Source organism: Lichenostomus cassidix, chromosome 9 (assembly GCF_008360975.1).
Source record: "Lichenostomus cassidix isolate B80296 chromosome 9, HeHo_3.0, whole genome shotgun sequence".
NCBI classification, from domain to species: Eukaryota; Metazoa; Chordata; class Aves; order Passeriformes; family Meliphagidae; genus Lichenostomus; species Lichenostomus cassidix.
Window position 1 is genome coordinate 17,815,119 of NC_139490.1, and position 13,256 is coordinate 17,828,374.

General features: G+C 39.4%; 1 long non-coding RNA gene across 1 annotated transcript; it reads right to left on the reverse strand.

Moving 5' to 3' along the window:
- Window positions 1–5,336: 5,336 nt before the first annotated feature.
- LOC146433387 (uncharacterized) lies at window positions 5,337–12,601 on the reverse strand. Its single transcript, XR_014853943.1, has 5 exons — window positions 12,333–12,601; window positions 10,962–11,079; window positions 8,002–8,085; window positions 7,267–7,537; window positions 5,337–5,417 (listed from the first exon to the last, which is right to left on the reverse strand). It is a non-coding gene; the product is annotated as an uncharacterized LOC146433387 (long non-coding RNA).
- Window positions 12,602–13,256: the final 655 nt, after the last annotated feature.

Genomic DNA, 13,256 nt, shown 5'->3' on the forward strand with positions numbered 1-13,256 from the left:
TCCACCAGTTACATTATCACCTGCTCTGCCTACAAATCCACGGCCCTCCCACCTCCCCCAATTAACAAGCTCTTGCTTAATCCTTTCTAGCACGGAGCTGGGAAACATAATTTCTATGGAGAAATTAACTCTTTCCTGAAACACCTCTAGGCTTGTTACAGCCAGGTTGTGGTTCTAAATGAAGGAACACAAATCACAGGAATCCTCCAGGCGTGAGATGAATTCTGCACTCTCCTTAGCAGTGACTCTGGCTCTTCAGGCAGGGGTGCACCCTGTTCCACACATGCATTACAGTGCCTAGGCCTTAATAATCCAATTGTAAAAGGTTATGTAAATTAAAATGAGATTACATGAAGTGTCCTTGTTAACGTGTTTGTAGTAGATCTGTACAACACAGCGTCCCAAGGATATTCTGTTCCCCCCAGTAAAACCCATAAGTGATGTGATTGAATAAAGAAGGGATGATTCTGTCATCGTTTAAACACTTGGGAGTTTTGCAAAGATGTTTCTTCTACCTAAATCCCTGCAAAGAAAGCCTATGAGTCATGAACAAGTTCAGTGGGTACAATAACAGAACACAGAGTTACACAACACCCCCAAAAAAACCCCAGAGTACAGATTGAGCAAACAGGCTTGTTTTGCCTAAGAAGAATGACAGTGGATGTAAGTCATCAAGTGTGTGACAGCCTGGTGAAAAGAGATAGGAACAGTCTGTCTCAGACTATACAGAGCAGAGGGCTTCAGATGCAGAAAATAAAGATTCATCTACAGGAAAAAGCAAACCAAAAACCCCCAGCATTCTGATGGAAAAAGAAGTGAAAGACACATAAACTAGGAAGTTTTACAGGGAGTTTTGGAGGGATTTTAAAGGAGTCTATTATGTTTAAAGGAGTTGTCCATTACGTTCACATATGTCCAGAATTCTGCTCTGAATACCTTGATCGTGGCCAGAATGAAAGTTTGTGGTGAAATCAAAACTCTAGATGTTTCCCCACATCTAGTGCAAGTTAAATAACTTTATCATCCCTCTCAGGTGTGCCCATCCAATTCTTGCTGAAATAATCCAAAGACCGTGTCCTGCACCTGAAAGCCAAGCAGGACTGGAAACCATCTAGTGAGATCACCAAGCCTAAATTGCTGTTTCCTTCTCTTTTATTCCCTGTGCTATCATCTCATATACCATTCTTTAAACTTACTTCAAATATCTTTATGGGTAATTTCCAGATTTTAAAAGTTCTTTTACTTTTTTTGAATAATTCTCAGTATTGTCCACATATCTTCTAGCTAAAAGATTCTTTACCCCATGATTGCTCTTGGCTTATCTTAAATATTAAGAATATAGATAATGAAAAAGAGAAGTCACAAGTCTGAATCTAAGTTATACAATTCACCTATTATTTAAATGCCCCTAAGATTTCCTTTTCATGTCACTTTCTAAAATCTGTAAAACTAGGACAAAAAAAACTCACTTTTACTTCCATGCACAACTCACTAGACATATCTTTAATATCTGCATTCCTCTTCTATCCCTTGCCAAAAGTACTTAGGGAAAACATGGATAGAGAAAATTATATTTAAAAAAGACTGTGAGACTCTGCTGCTGAGCCTATTAACTTGTGAGTTTCAGGATACTTCCTCATTTTCATATGGATTGTAGGGAAAGCAGATTCTGATATTGCAGAATCAATAACAGAGATGTTAGGAAGTTATTGCCATTCTATTTCAAGTAAAAAACATGACAGCAGTGACATCTTTGTCTTACTGAACTACATCTATCAACTGTAAGGCAGATATGAGAAAACCTGATCATAGCCTTGGGTAGAAAATTCCTGAAACCTTTTCCCCCCATGGCTGGGAAGTGTTGACACTGACCTGGAGGCCAGCTCTGCAATCCAGTAGCACTTGTCCAAACAAACAGTGCATGCTAGCTGGGGCTCCTGGGCACACCAACTGTAAATATTACACCCCTGATACAGATTTCTCATTTGTTCTTCTCCTTAACCAAGCTCAGGATGCTTGAGCTGAATGAGCTTTCAGCTGCACTGCAAATTTCCACCACAGCTTGTAGATGTGTGGGATGAAATTTCACAATATTACTTGCTGAATCAATAATATTAATACAAGATAGAACTTATTTTACCTGAAGAACAAGGGACAAAAAGCACTGAGGATAACTACATCAATTTCACTACACAACAATTCCATCAACACAGCTTTTGTTTCAGTTTTTGTGACTTTTTATTATTTTTTTTTTCTCCTTGCTTCCATGTGCATAGAGCCTGGAAAAAAAAGAACAGGACATTCAATATTCAGTTTTGTGCCTTTGGGCTTCTGCAGCTGAACCTGAGCAGACCTGGATGACACAAGGTCTCCTCTGGTCAGTACCTGGATCCCAGTTTGGTCCACCAAAGACCCAGTGAGTGGATTGGAAATTCAGAGTTAGGTCATAAGTACCTTCTGAAGTATTGAATCAGGGATTTTAATTTAGAGAAAAGTGATCAATTGGAGCAAGAACTGTATTTAACTGCATATTGATAGATGCAGAAATATGCCTAAAATCACAGTACCATAGCAAAAGTATTGTTTCTTTTGCTTATATGTGAGTTGTAGAAACCTCTAAAAGGTTCATAATTCTCTGATAAGTGTCACAGAATTGTTCACAATGACTATAGAGGTATTACAACCTTTCCATAATAGTTTTATTTTTTTCCAGTACATTTTCCATATGGCCAAATTGTAATATTTTCTCATGCACAAGAGTCTGTAACATTCTCCAAACACATCTGTGGCAATTTTACAAACAATGTTCAATAAAAGCCTTCTCCTGTAAAAAGTTAAATTCATGCATACAAATGAAGGTGGGATGTGGACCTGAAGGACTAACCCTGCCAGGTGCTGATTTCAGCAGGGACTTTGCTGCTTTCAGGAGAAATTTAAGAGAAAAATTATTTTTAATATTTCAAATCTATTTGCCTAAAAGCCTTTGACATTTTTGTGATAAATTTCAGAATTAGGTCTTACTTGAACTTTTAAAGACAGATAACAAATTCTTCAATTGTGACACAGAACTCTCATCTGATCAGAGGCAATAAAAAAGAGACAGAAGACGATTCAACTCTTTGGTGTAAGATTATTCTATGCAGATGAAGCCACACATCCTCCCTTCACTCTGCTAGCCTGAACTCCTCCTGCTTCTGCCACTCATGTTTATTTGTGTTTCTATTTAATCTGAGTCAAGCTATGCCATTCTTTAGTGATGCAAAACAAAACTGCCATTTCTGTGTGCTTCTGGAAGATGTTACAAACAAGGAAGGAAAGGGGGATGAACATGACCTTATCCAAAAAGCCCTGCGGTTTTCCTTCCACCTTGGAAAAAGCTGGGCTTGTGTTTTCTTAGGGTAGAGGTATGTTGGTTTAACATGATGCCAATCAAACTCTACAGGTTAAAAGGGCAGAGCTTGTTTATCTTCAGTTCTGATATTAGCCAGGAAAGGGATTGAAAAGCAGCTATCTGGACTTCAGGGACAGTATTTGAGATGAAACAATTGCAGAATTTGGATAATTAAAACATGTGCCCAACAATTATTTATAATCTTCTACTTATTTTGACAATATTGTTAAACTGCAAATGGATTAAATTACCCCAAAATTTAATAACTCAGAAATCCATACCTAAACTCAGAAAGAGTTTAGTTTTAAGTCTCCTATTTTATAATTTGAAAATTCATTGGAACTGGCATTGCTGACCACAAAATACAGTAGGAAAATTGAAGGTTATGCAAGAAAAATCTGAATCTGATCTACAAAGGACCAGTATTTTGTCACTTGTTTTTATTATAGTATCCATTTTAGACAAATAGTGCATTGACAAATTGCTATGTTTTAGAAATACTTGGGGCTAACTTCCATCCCCTCTCTAGATCAAAAGCACGTGCAGGGAGAAAAAAAAAAGAAATAAAATGCTTGTGTTGAGTTTGCCATTTCTTCTGGTAGTTACCCAGAAAGCTTTAGGTTGGTTTTGTGGGTTTGATTTTATTTTTTCCTTTCCCCTTTTTTCTTATGAAATTAGATAAGATTTATTATCTCTTTTTACAGAGTTCTATGTAAGATCCCATCTTGGTTTTTATCAAGATTTTACTGCCAAACTGACTAGGGACTGCTTACAAGCTCCTCAGCCAAGTCACCAAATTTAGAAGACTCAGAGATAAGTTAAAGATGAAACTATACTAAAGTATATTGGCACAATTACCACCTTTTATCACACATTGTTGATTAAACCATCAGAATGGAAGCCATTTACATTTTCTAGAGCCCAATATTAAGACAGGTTTTTCCAGGGGTCAAAAAATGATGGCACCCACTTACAGAGTTCTCCTTGCCTGTCCAAGCTTCCCAACTGGAAGAAAACTAAAGTATTTTTAACCACAATTTAAAAAATGGACTATAACTTTGCTAACAGTAGTAATTGGAAAATTAATATCAGAGAAGAAAATTATTTCATTATACAAGACCCTATCATCAGTGCCATAGATAGACAGCTTCAGGCCCTGAAAGGACCTCAAGGGCATGGCAAGTGTTTTGACATCTCAGCTCTGGTGATTGCAGCACAGTGGAGTTGAGGGCACCCTCTTGAATTTTTATAGTGTGTCATGTTGGACTGAAAATGCTGCAGTAATCCTGACTGTTTTTAAATGAAGCAACTTATAGAAGTGATCATAGCATCTCTGATCAAGTTTTGAATCTGTTTGAAGCCTAATCAGAGGACAAGTTTCTCAATGATAACATAATCTCAAAATCTAAGTGTCTTTCAAGGACAAAATCTGACATTTTTGTAGCTTCAGCCTTGGCAGGAGGTGGCTACCATATTTTAAACCCCCTGAAAACTCAGCCCTATAGGTCATGTTGAAAGTACCACATAGAATTTTATACATCAGCTGTTATGATACTGATAACCACTGGGATAAGGGGTTTGAAGTCCACAGGAAAAAGTAAAAGTTACTGACAAAAGCTGAAGTAAAATCCCCCCTATTTCCTTTCAGATTTAGAGTCATTTGATAACTAAGCATTAACTACTAACTGCATATGACTTGCTGTTTTTTGCATGGGTGTTTTCTGATATTTAGAAGGAGTTACAAATGAAAACAGCAAAGCATGATCTGCTGGGCTCTACCATGTGGGGAACAATCCATACCCTGCTCTGCAGCCTCTGAGCAAGGCTGATCCTTACAGGGAGGCTGCCATGGCTCATCAGCTGCTCCATGTGCACTCTCCTTCTCTCCAACAACCCTCAGTGGGTCTCACAGCCCTTTCTGAACACCAACATCTGCACTTACCTTGCCTAAGAAAACACATTTTTCAGCTCCTCTGCCCCGCATAGACTTGGTCATAATTCCTTAGTTCCTGTGATGCTCAGGACCCTGGAATGGAAATGTAACAGATCTAAACTCATTGCACTGAAAAGATGAAAGTTTCAGATCAAGAAAACCTTTTCATCATTGACACTACTTCATTAGCCAAGCCAAATAACCAGTCTGTGTTAACCATAACAGTTTGAAAACTACAGGCCAGGCACCTTCAGAGGAAAGGGAGTTCACTGACCTGACTAGTTCATTGAAGCATTTCCCCCTTCATTATGAGTATTAGTTTATTAGTGCCTGGCTTTAGTTGAAACCAGATGTTTCTGATTTTTTGAAGACAATCTCATTGTGATGGCTCTGGAGCCTGGGTTACCCCCCAGCCCTAGGTGTGTGTGCAGTTTGGGACTCAATTAAGCCACAGATCAGCTATGAAATTGTTCATAATTCCTGATATTTGCTGAGCATGAGATTACATCACTCATCTGAGACACTAGAGATCACAATGCCTTCTCACATTCCTATCAACCCCCAATTCCATGCCAGCTCAGGAGCTTTTCACTTGTCTGTAGCAGAACTTGTGTGTTCTGTTCCCTTACAGAAGGGACACATCTCCTACCTAGGAGAGCAACTGAGTCAGTCAAAGCAGCACAAACCTTCCAGAACTCCTTGATATGAACAGAACCTTCACATTTACCCTTTTGCAGCAGAGAAACAGAAATAAGTTAATGACACCTCAAAGAGAATCAGATCAACCACACAGCTCTCATTCCCAAATCCTGGACTGCATCACATGGTGTGAGCCTCTCCTGCTCTGACTGGGTGCTGTTGGACCTTTAGATGCTGCAGGACAAGACAGGAGATTAAAAAAATGCCCAATTTTTCCCTCCTTGCTTGCCTCATGCTGCCCAGAGAGGAAATGACAACCAGATGCCCCTGTGACCCGCAGTTCCCTCGAGGTGACCGATCCAAGTGGAACATGTGGTCGCCTCATTTGGGAAGGAGCCAAAGCCTGCTCTGTTTAATTGGCCGAATGGTCCCCTACAGCTGCAACAGATTAGGGACAAATTCTCTTCAAATAAAGCTGGGCTTTTTCTCCCCATCCCCCCTTTAATTTGGGGGGTGTCGGGGAGAAATCATGCCTGGAGAAACATGTGCACACACACACACACACGAGTGAAGTTAATAAAAGTGTCAGGTAGGCAAACAAAATACCATTTATTATTAAGCAGCAATAAAAGACCACATTGATGTGTATAAGGAATCAGGCAACCGGGGAGCTCCGGAGAGAGGGAGGGTAGTGGTGTCTCATGAATCATTACAAAAGTTTTCTCTGATGTTTAATAGCAGACTCAGGGACTTGGGGAAGGGGGAAGGGTGCAAACGTTTGCAATGCCAAGTCCTAAGCCCCCTCTTTCTAATTCTGCAGCAATTCTCGTGTGAGGGGATGAAAACAGCCTGGCTAGAGCAATCTGCTGCAGAGAGAAGCCTAAGCTGGCAAAGCCATCTTGGAGGGCACTTGCAGGCCTGGCCTGGCCTGTCAGGGAGCTCTGCAGTTATTTTAAAGAATGAAAAGAATATTTTAAAAACTGGAATTTTGAAGATAAAGACATCTTCAGGGCAGAAGCAGGATGTTCATTTACCTAGAGATCCACTATCTAAGACACTTCTGATGGAAGTGCTATATTTAGCAGCCATTCAGCTGGCAAAGTGCTCTGCTATTCATTATAATCTCCAGTTTTCATGGAAAAAAGCTCATTTTCTTCAACTTTGCAGAGGCTGAGTTTTAATGTAGGGGTTTTGTTCCCTCTCAGACTGCTCTTGCTGTGTTTTTCTTCCACTGCTTGGTCTTAACCTTGGGTGTGGAAATGAACACTTGAAGGGACACATGTGGGACATACTATGGGCATACCTTGGGGGAAAGAGGTGCCAAGAGTTCCCTTCCAACAATTCCAGAGCCACAGGCAAATGTCAAACTGTTCTTGCTGTGTAGGTTCCTCTGAATCCTCACAAAAAGCTTGTAAGTTTTTGGAGAGCCATTCATCAAGGCTGATGTAATATAAAAGATCAGTGTTACTACTGAAGCCTGAGGAAACGTTATCTTCCTTTACCAATGGCCCATTAGGAAACAAAATGCAGCAGCAATGCAGGGTGGGAAAATGACTGTATATCAAATATTCATTCTGCACATTTTGGGGGAAAAAAGAAAGAGTAAAATACACTACTTTTGGGAAAAATAGAATAAAATAAAATACATTACTTTTGCCACTCGTGCTGTTATACTTAAGAAAAAAAGACTGATCTTTTATTTAGCCAGTGATTTGATAGCCCAGTGCCATCCACATGATTATAATAATTACATTAAACATATCCACATACCATACAGTCAGAGCAGTTATACAATTAGAGAAAATCTTCCAACTCAATTTTTCTACACACTCCCATGCCGACTTCATGGATTGGAGCTTCTGAAGATAGCATCAGTCATTTGGAAAAAATAGTTCACCTGGAGCTGTTGCTGTGCCTTAAATGGTCATTTGCTTTTAAAAAATAAATTTAAAAAAATCTGCAGATAGATTTTTGTTTATTTGACTGAAAGGAGGAATCTTGGTAAGAAGTTGAGAACTCTGAAGTTGAGAACAAATACCTGTATGTAGGTCAGCAGTGTGTGTGCAGCTCCCAGTAAGATCTGAAAGTGCTCAGAGCCACAGAGTTTGCTTGAAGAAATTTTCTACCCTCAAAAGATTAGACAGAATGAGAAAGCTCCTCTCACTTTAGGGTATCAAAGTGTTTAATTCTCACTATTCTCATTAATTATCTGATCTGTTTATTTCCCCAAAAATATCTTCTAAGGGGGAAGGGACTTAAAGAACAATGAAAAATTAATTGAGTCGTCGTGGAGATATTTTAGAATATTTGAAATACTTTGAAAAAACCCCTCTAGTTCTCTCTGTCCACATGCAGAAGTATTTTATCTCCCCTTCACTACATACCTTGGCATTAACTGGTTTTGCACATGTCCATCATAAAGGCAAATATATATGTACTAGAAACTGTCAAAAGCAAAATTCACAAATGGAACAACTCAGAGAATACTTCTGGATTTTCATTTCCTACTCCTGGTTTAGAACTGTTTTCAAAATCCAGTTTAAAACATGGGCAATGGAAAAGCTGGCATGGAGGCTGCTGTGACAATTCTGTTTCATATAATCACAGTTTTCACAAAAGACTCTGTGCTAACACAATGACAATTTAGAGTCTCCTTACACATCATAGTTATCTTAAGTTTTTCTCATGTTGATATCCAGGCTGAATAACAAAAAATAGTGTGGCTTTGTGCTATTCCTTCTGCATTTTTTTTTTCCTGTCCTGCTGCTGTGACATTGGTTGGATGAATTTGGTAAAACCAGAGGAGCTCAGAAGTCCAGAACAATAATGAGCTTTTCTACAAATGGTTATTTTGGGCACATATGACTCTTGACACATTTTTTATTAGAAATAGAATCAATGTTATGAAAATGCAACATCATATTGAAAACACACTACATTTATGTTTTTGGATTCTTTGATTGTAAAAATAGTCAACTTTTTGCTGACATTGTTGCATAAAATACATTTTTGGAAGCAATTAATTTTGAGTAGTTCAGAGTGTATGGAAACTGACCTGTTTTTGTGGATTAGACTCTCATTCTAACTATTTTTGTGAAACCCACATTTTTTATATTGGATACAAGTGGGGTTCAGAGATGGTTTTGTGATTTTTTTTCTGCTAGTAAAGTCCAAACTTAAATCTTTGGCCCTGCAGTGCTGGATGTGGAGGTGCTTGCCTCAATAAATTGATATCACAGCCATAATTGAGGATAACTGTGCTTTATAGAAAAGTACAGAAAAACTGAGCAAAGCCCACAGACCAAATCCTACACCAGAACTAACACAATTCTTTCATGTCCTCTCAAAACGGTAGGGAATTCTGCCCGCTTCTCCTGACTCTTACCAGTCTCATCTGCCAAAACACCCTCCTTCAAGCAGGTTATGTTTAAATCTGGTTTCTCGTGGAAAACATGACAAAAATCTCCCTGCAGAATCCATCACTTCCTGCAGAATTCACCAGTCTGTAACACTTTAAGGCCATGAAGTTTTGCACTGAGCTCCAGATCAATTGCAGCTCTTGACATTTTTCTAACTTGAAGGCTAGAGAACATACTTTTTGGTTTGATTCCTATCTGTTACCAGCTAAATGGATCAATAAGGCTTTTTTTCTTTTGCAGTGAGAGAGGGTCAATTGACATCTTCTTTTAAAGTTGGGCAGACAGTTTCATTCAACCTGCAATGCTCAGCAACCTCTGATATTCCAGCAGCACCCAGCTGCTCTTCTATTGTTAAGACATGGTTCAAATCTCTATTATAAACCTTTATTTTTAATTAGTTTAAAATGCAGCTGTAGAAATTGCCATGGGATGAACCTTAGCATGCTGAGCTGTTAGCCTCTCTTTCTCTTGTCTGCCCTCCTCCACTCCACTTTAAAATTTGAATTTAGATTTATTCTGCCTGGAGATGGAGGAAGGAAAGCAAGTAATAAAAATAACTTATTCCAAAACTAATAGGCATACACCAAGCCATCAGATATCAGGTATGTGGCTTGCCTATGTATTAAGAGAAACATATTGGATAACACATATTTTCAAGTGCCAGACCCCAAAATCTTCACAGCATTAAATTAAAAGATGTAACAGGTAGGTCAGTGTTAAAGGTCCTACATCTGAAAAAGATGCTCCACCACCAAGTCAGGATTCTCCTGCAGGCCACCAATTCTGCAGTCCCTGGAGCCACTCTGGGGACTGAGGAGGTGCTGAGGACTGAAAGCACTGCAGCAGTGCTCTTTAATACCCTGCTTTTATCAGCAGCAGATCAATACAGCTGTGCACACTGCACATGAGATTAACAGGTCAGAACATTCCTCTGCATGACTGTTTCCCTGCCTCTGCCTCCTCAACAGGGAGCTCACTCTCCACAGCAATGCAAAGCAGAGCTATTAAGAGGCAGACAGTTAATTGTCATGAAAAAAGGTAATAATATGTGCTGTCTGTGTGATGCATTCTCAGTGACTGCCACACTGATATAATCAGCAAACTACACGAGGTGCAGAGTTAGCCTTTGCTTGTGCTGGAAGTAATTAGCTATCAAATTGATCTCCAACTATTAGAGCCTGTGGATAGAATGCCTCTGTCAAGTATACAGCTAGCTATTCCAGCAGCCTTCCATTATGCCTAAAGCACTAGGATGCACTGCAGAGGACCTTCAAATTTCATCCAGAATTTCCATGCTTTTGTAGATTTAATTAAGATTGTGCTTAGTCAGTGGAGAAATGCAACATTTTGTTTCGAATTCACACCCATATTTGCTAGAAGCTATTGGAATTATGAGTATCAAATTACAAAATGCTAAATGGTGATGTCTAAAGTCTTAAAAAATTAGTAGAAAAAAAAAGTTATTTTTCTGAATGAAAATTCCAGAAGTTGTATTTGGCGATGTTAGAAATCTCAAAAAATGTTCTGAAATCTCAGCACAAGTAGCTGTTTTCACCTGGCACACACACATGTTACATACCTCAGGAAAAGGAGCTATTTGTGAAACTTCCTTGGGACCCAGGGACATGGTTCCCCTCACCCTGACAGCAGTAGCACAGTTTACACCATGGTGATCCAGGTAACAGTTGGAAAATAATCTGCCAAACAACAAATTCAATCATAATCAGCATGTGTTTGTCACAGGCAGAAATCCAGCCCTTGGTCTCACCTATCACATCTCTGTTCACTGATAAAAATGAGTTGGCCTTCTACAAACTATTACTGTGTTCTGCCTTGAACAACACCTTGCAGCAGTGAGGTTCACAAGTTAATTAAGAGGACGTGCTTCATTTCACATGTCACCATTTTAAATACATTAAAGAAAACCAGAAGCATTCTCAGTAATATTCAGCTCACACTTCCACATAAAACAGATAGATAAATAATCCAGTTTATATAATTCATGTTTAATAGACTTAATCACTCTCTTCCATCTCTGTATGGGAGAGGCTTCATAACTCGTTATACTTTTCATCATTATTTACTCCTAAACCTCAAAGTTACATTTTTAGAACACATTTTCTGCCTCAGAGAACTCTCTCATAACTTGTTTCTATGAGATGTAAATATTAGTATTTTCCTAATAGCAGTTAAATGCTAAATTATCAAAGCTAATCTAATGACAGTTCTACATGAAATAACTCATTAATTGTTTTTTAGCTGGTTTTGTGCTCTTTATTATACCTTAGATCAAGAGCCCACAGAAGTATGACATCGTGGTGCTTTTGCTATTAAATTCTTATCCCAGAATTTTTATGGCCTGAAAGGATAGGAACAAATTCCCAATCCTTTTCCTTTCAGGGAGTTAATCTAGGACAAATTCCAGTGCTTTCATCTCCTATGTAAAATATATAAATATTGGAATCCAGCAAATAGGGTTCTTTATGTTCTGTGCAGAGGAAAAAGGCTCCAGTGCTGCAGCAGGGAAGCACCAGAGCTGCATGCACTGCATACCAAAGACAGCTCCAAGGGCATCTCTGCTTTTCCCTCTGCACTAGCATGTAGGAACAGTGCACTCTATTGCTAAGCCCCAGGATGCAAGTTAGAGCTAAAGAAAGGCAGAAACCATTACTTCAGCCTGGGCCAAAATACATACGTGTGTATATTTAGTCATAAAGTAATAATGTGAAAGCTTATAAATGAGTCCAGTTGATTTATTTAAAGCTTAGCAGCCTTGGAGGCACAGCTTTGCAGAACAGGTATTCCTCAGGGCAGGGCTACAGCATGGCAAGAAACACCACAGGCTGGAGCTGCTAATTAAGTTCACTTTAACTTTCCATGAGGAAGCTTGGATCAGTTACTCCCAATCCAAAGGCTCGCCACTATTTGGGTTAAATGAAGTGTTCCTTACAGCTGTAATCACGATGTACAACACAGTTTTGGCCGTGGCTGTTTCCTCTGTGTCAGAAATCCATCCATGGCTCCAGTTGGAAGCCGAGTGCACGCGAGGATTGATTTCTTGACGTTTTGTCAGTGCCACTTCTCCCTGCATGACTGCAGATCTGATTAGAGGCAGCAGTGTGCTGGGGTGGAAGGCATGTGTTCCATTTCCTGCCCCTGGCAGCAACCCTCTCCACGGGGTTCCAGCAGCAGCTCCTGTGCAGCCAGTCCCTCCTCTGCCCTGCCCTCACGTAGAGCGGGGAAAGAGGAAGAAAAACTTGTTGGAAAACAAAGAGAGAGAAGAAAATTTGAGTAAACAGCGTAGGAAATTTAATAGAGACTGAGAATAAATCTCCATCCCTAATCCCTTTTCACCTTTTTTAGAGCAAATCAGATTAGATTAGTGTGATTTTACTTTTCGGTGCAGAAGGGCATAAAACAACAAAACCTAAATGGCAGCAGAGAGAAGAGGGGAGAGAGACAATGAACTCCCAGAACTGCTAGAATTTTAGCAGTGTTGTGAATAGAGAGCAATGTTTTCTCAGATTGTGGTTATTGTGCAGTATAAGTGATGCCATCTCAATTTCACTTGCTGAGTGGCTGCAGAACAGACTGCAGAAAACTGGAATGAGCCTCCAATCAACTGCCCCAATGACAGCCATCACAAAACCGGGAAAGCTACTTCCAAGTTACTCCTCATTAATTGTTCCCACACCATCTTTGCTGCTTAACACAAGCTGTTGCAGCCAGCAGCTTATTCCATTAGGTTCTGAGAGTACAAATTAACCCTGGAAAAGAAAGACATTGAGAACAGTAAAATATGGAAGTGGAGGAGGCAAAGACAAGAAGAGAACAGGGACTGAGAGATGAGGAGGTTCCTGAATTAGCTGGATTC